The 6,056-nt window shown below is 40.0% G+C and overlaps 1 non-coding gene across 1 annotated transcript; it reads right to left on the bottom strand.

The window, feature by feature from the left end:
• Positions 1 to 2,569: 2,569 nt before the first annotated feature.
• Positions 2,570 to 2,676, bottom strand: LOC122678423. Its single transcript, XR_006336098.1, has one exon. It is a non-coding gene; the product is annotated as a U6 spliceosomal RNA (small nuclear RNA).
• Positions 2,677 to 6,056: the final 3,380 nt, after the last annotated feature.

The raw sequence follows: 6,056 nt of genomic DNA, 5'->3' as shown, positions 1-6,056 counted from the left end.
GGGAACTCTTATTTGTCTTTCAAAGACCTGGTTAAGTGGTACCTCTCCTGAGAAGCCTGCTCTGACTGCACAACTGGGCTAGATGCCTCTTCCTTGCTCTGGTAGGTGCCTAGATCCTTTTCATGAGTACTGATCATATTCTTTTGCTGTTGTCTACCTTCCCCACCCCTCTCAAAGATCTGAGCACCTTGAGGACAGAGACTAGGTCTTGTTTATTACTGTGTCCTCAGTGTCCAGTATATGACATGACAGAAAGGAGAGACATTTATTGGGCACAAGAGTTATCATTAGTCAGGACCTTTGTCGCCCATAGAATTCCAGGCTTAAGAAGAGCTTTGCAGGGACTTCCTTTTGCAGGGACTTCCCTCGTGGTCCAGTGGTTAAGAATCTGCCTTGTAATGCAGGGACACAGGTTTGATCCCTGGTTGGGGAACTTAGATCCCATATGCCATGGGGCCACTACACCAGCATGCTGTAACTACTGAAGCCAGCGTGATGCAGAACCCATGTTCCACAACTAGAGTCCACACACCACAATGAAAGATCCAGCATGACACAACGAAGATCCTGCATGTGGCAACTACACCCAACTTCACCAAATAAACCAATATTAAAAAAAAAACAAACGCAAACAAAAGACCCGAAGAGACCTCAACCTTAACTCCAAGTTTGTAAGTTAAGAGTACTTGTTTTAATGTTAACATTTGGCAGAAACCAACAAAACACTATAAAGCAACTATTTTTCAATTAAAAATAAATTAAATTTAAAAAAATGAGTATGTTTTGAAAAAAGAAAGAAGAGCTTTGAAAAGCCTCATTTAATATTTGTTGATGAATAAATTATTTACACGCATATGAAAAGAGCTGGGACAGTGAATAGTAAATGACAGGCAAGGATGCCTGGGGAAGCAGAATTTTACCACCAGCACCATCACTACCACCCCCCGCAAGTCCATAGTAGATGAATGAGTAGGAGGACATTGACAGATGACCCTCTACGGAAGGGCACACTGGTGACAAGATCCCAACAGGTGACTTGGTGACAAGTCTGACTGGAATGACTATTCCAAACTAGCTGCTTTTTCCTTTCTCCTACCCAACCCTGACAGAGAGTTACAGAAGAGTTAATGAGAAGAAAATGTCATTTGGATCAGTTACCAGACCTGAGAATCAAGTTAGTTTTACAACCTAGGGAAATCCACTCCTCTAAGCTTCAGTTTCCTCATTGTAAGAAGAAATAGTAATATCTAGCTTACAGAATTGGCAGGAAGATTTTATAATAATAGTTAATACATATATAACATATATCATTGCAAGTCCTATTATAATACATATATATTATTGCATATTATATATGTATGTATACATATGTGAATAGTAACTAAATTAATCCTCACTAGAACTCTATAAGGTAAGCACAATTTTCATGTCAATTTTATAAATAAAGAAACTGAGACACAAATAACTTTGATATGTTACTCACTTCCCTGATGATCCAGTGGCCAAGACTTCGTGTTCCCAATGTTGGAGGCCCAGATTCGACCTCTGGTCAGGGAATCAGATCTCACATACCACAATGAAGACTGAAGATCCCGTATGCTGTGCAAATAAATATTTTTCTAAAAAAGAAATAAATGTCACATAGCTTTTCCAAGATCATATAGCTGGAAAGTGTGGAGCAGGGAGTGAAACCCAAGCATATTGGTTTGCTCCAGAGCCTTTAATCTTAGCAAGATCCTAACAAGTACTATATTCTGCCTCTTAAGATAATTATGTGAGAGTGAAGATGTCTGGCTCATAATAGTACATAAGAAACAATGACAGTAAGTAAAGTAACCCACGACCTGAGATGGCATAAAATGGATTAATATTAAGAGGTGCAATATTACCTTATTACTCTTTAAAAATGTCTTTTTTTTTTAAAATTTTTTTATTAGTTGGAGGCTAATTACTTCACAACATTTCAGTGGGTTTTGTCATACATTGATATGAATCAGCCATAGATTTACACTTATTCCCCATCCCGATCCCCCCTCCCACCTCCCTCTCCACCCGATTCCTCTGGGTCTTCCCAGTGCACCAGGCCCGAGCACTTGTCTCATGCATCCCACCTGGGCTGGTGATCTGTTTCACCATAGATAGTATACATGCTGTTCTTTTGAAACATCCCACCCTCACCTTCTCCCACAGAGTTCAAAAGTCTGTTCTGTACTTCTGTGTCTCTTTTTCTGTTTTGCATATAGGGTTATCATTACCATCTTTCTAAATTCCATATATATGTGTTAGTATGCTGTAATGTTCTTTCTCTTTCTGGCTTACTTCACTCTGTATAATGGGCTCCAGTTTCATCCATCTCATTAGGACTGATTCAAATGAATTCTTTTTGACGGCTGAGTAATATTCCATGGTGTATATGTACCACAGTTTCCTTATCCATTCATCTGCTGATGGGCATCTAGGTTGCTTCCATGTCCTGGCTATTATAAACAGTGCTGCGATGAACATTGGGGTGCACGTGTCTCTTTCAGATCTGGTTTCCTCAGTGTATATGCCCAGAAGTGGGATTGCTAAAAATATGGAACGCTTCACGAATTTGCGTGTCATCCTTGCGCAGGGGCCATGCTAATCTTCTCTGTATCGTTCCAATTTTAGTATATGTGCTGCCGAAGCGAGCACTAAAAATGTCTTATCTTTAAACTATTACATACTCCTGTGACTGGAAGACTGTTTTCTGCTTGAACAATCTGGGCTATTTTAAGATGCCCTAAAGGTAGGCTGGCTTTACCTTCTCCTGAGGAACTGAAACAAGTTCTTAGCACTTCAGCCAGAGAACTTTTGAGGGGCTTGAAGATCTCATGAAATTAATTCCTCCAGTCAGGCCCTGAAGACAGAGACAAATTGAATCCAGTCAATGCTCTCAAGGAACTCACAACTAAATTGGGGAGACAAACAAAAGAGATCATCTCAACATAACACTGTTATACTGGAGGGAAGCTCATAAAGGACATCTAACTTAATTACGGACAGAGTGATCAGGGAAGACCTTTCAAGAGAAGGAGACACATGAAGTCTAGTATCAAAGGGCAAGTGAGACATTTGAAGACATCAAGAAGGGGTTTCTTGGTAAAGGGGATGCTATGAACAAATGAATGGGGGCTTGAAATAGCCCTGTATATTCCAAGAACCACAGAACTGTAGTTCACTATGGCTAGAGCAGAGCTGGAGTCATGGAATGGTAATGCCAGAGGCAGAGGCTAGACGGGGAAATGCCTCAGTTGTCAAATTAAAGGGTTTGGCCCTAATCTTACAGGTGATGTAGAGCCATTAACTCAAGTCCCAAACAAAAATATAATATGGTTTAAAAGATAATCTTGGTAGCAAAGGTGGGTTAAATTAGAGGTTTAAGACTAGAGATAGCTTTTAAGCACATGAAAAGATACTCAGTATCATTAGTCATTAGAGAAATGCAAATTAAAGCCATAATGGATATCATCTCACACCCACTGGGGTGCCCATAATAAAAAAAAGATGAACAACAACAAGTGTTGACAAGGATGTGGAGAATTTGGAACCCTTGTACATTGCTGGTAGGATTTTAAAATGGTGCAGCTGCTTTGGAAAACAGTTTGGCATGTCATCAAAAGTTAAATGTAGAGTTCCATATGACCCAGTAATTCTACTTCTAGTTATATACTCAAGAGAAATGAAGACATACATTCACATAAAAACATTTACATGCAGTTTTATAGCAGCATTATTCATAATAGCCAAAAAATGGAAACAATCCAAATATTCATCAGCTGATGAATAAACAGGATATGGTACATCCATATGGAATACATAATGGAATATTGTTCAGCCATAAAAGGGTATAAAGTCCTGATACATGCTACAACATAGATAAGCCTTGAAAACATAATGCTAAGAGGGAAAAGCCAAACACAAAGGGCCACATAGCATATAATTCCATTTATGTGAAATGTCCAGAATAGCCAAGTTCATAGAGATATAGATTAGTGGTTGCCAGGGGCTGGGGGTAGGAAGGAATGAGGAGTGACTGCTATTGAGTACACCTTTATGTGTCGCTTCAGTTGTGTCCGACTCTTTGCGACCCTATGGACTATATAGCCTGCCAGGTTCCTCTGTCCACGGGGTTCTCCAGACAGCCATGCTGGAGTGGGGTGCCATGCCCTCCTCCAGGGGATCTTCCCAACCCAGGGATCTAACCTGCGTCTCTTACATCTCCTGAATTGGCAGGAGGATTCTTTATCAGTAGTGCCATCCTGGAAGCCCTCCTATTGAGTACAGGTCTCTGGAATTAGTGGTGATGGTGGTACAAGATTTTGAGTATACTAAAAACCACTGACTTGTATTAAAAAAGTGTAAGCTTTATGACATGTGAATTATATATATGTATAGAGCCTGGTGGCAGAGTGACAAGTGAGGTTACTGAAATGGCCTAAGCAGCAGACTTCAAACAGGGGAATCCACACCCTTGGAAGTTCATGAAGAATTTCCGGGGGCCACACAGGCATAAATAATTTCCATATCTCTAACTTTTATGTGTCCATTCTTTTCTAAAACTAATCTGCCTGATAATGTGCTTTTTATTTCTCCTCTTTCACAGTAACTTTTCTCTCATCTTCAAAGGAAAGATATGCCACTAATGAATCTTGACTATCACTATGAAAGTATTGAAGTGAAGTGAAAGTCACTCAGTCATGTTCGACTCTTTGTGACCCCAAGGGCTATATGGTCCATGAAATTTTCCAGGCCAGAATACTGGAGTGGGTAGCCTTTCCCTTCTCCAAGAGATCTTTCCAACTCAGGTCTCCCGCATTGCAAGCAGATTCTTTACCAGCTGAGCCACAAGGGAAGCCTAAGAATACTGGAGTGGATAGCCTATCCCTTCTCCAGTGGATCTTCCTGACCCAGGAATTGAACTGGGGTCTTCTGCATTGCAGGTGGATTTTTTTACCAACTGAGCTAACAGGGAAATCCCAATGAAAGTACTGCCCTGGGCTAAAAATATCTGGACCATCACTGAAAGGATAATTTGAATGTTCTGGACTTCTGATGACAGCAAAGCAAGAGTGTTCAGTAAGCAATGATTAAACTGATAATAAAAATGTAGATGTCAAATTAAAAATGTATAAGGAGGGCCATAGTGTATCAAAATTCTTCTAATGGGTTCCAAAGGATAAAGTCTAGAATTAGCTTTACCTTAGGATCACCAGGTTGCTTAACATTCAAAACTCTAGTCTTGTGGTACCTTCAGATAATGGAACATTATTTAGCACTAAAAGAAATGAGTCAGTAAGTCACAAAAAGACATGGAGGAAATGTAATACTTAGCACTTTCATCAAGTAAAAGAAACCAACCTAAAAAGCCTACATATGCCATATGATTCTAACTATACAACATTCTGGAAAAGGCAAAACTGTGGAGACCGTAGAAAGATAAGTGGTTGTCAGGGTTAGAGAGAGAGAGGGATAAATAGAGCACAGAGGATTTTTAGGGCAGTGAAACTTCATACATCTAATTATATATTTGTCCAGATCTTTAAAAATAAACTCATTTTTGGGCATCTGCTCCTGAGATAGAGAACACAAAAAGGGAAATAAGTTTTTAGGAAAGATAGGGAGTTACTTTTTGAGCCTGAGGTTATGAGATATTAGTGGGATATCCAAGTGGAGTCTGTATTTGCCATTAGATGTAGAGGCCTGGAGCTTGGGAGGAAGATTTAGAATAAAAATTTTGGACTCATCAGAATAGAGGGCTGGCCTCTCTCCTTGCCTGCATGAAGCCATTGGAGAGTTTGTCACCATTCAAGAAAAGCATAGAGAATACAAAGATAAAGAGATTGTGATGCATGGACAGGATGTTTTTAGACTTCACATATGAAGGAATTTTGAGTTTGACAAGGTTCAGGGTGCAGCCATAGGGTGCAGGGTGCAGTCAGTCTAATGACTGATGTGGAAAGGGGAGTCATTAGAACTGAGGAAGTCAAGGAATAGAGAGGCCAGAGGGCAGGATGGGTCACTAAGGTGAATGT

This window comes from Cervus elaphus, chromosome 20, assembly GCF_910594005.1.
Source record: "Cervus elaphus chromosome 20, mCerEla1.1, whole genome shotgun sequence".
Lineage (NCBI taxonomy): Eukaryota > Metazoa > Chordata > Mammalia > Artiodactyla > Cervidae > Cervus > Cervus elaphus.
The sequence above is the reverse complement of the archived record's forward strand: the minus strand, read 5'-3'. Positions and strand labels throughout refer to the sequence as shown.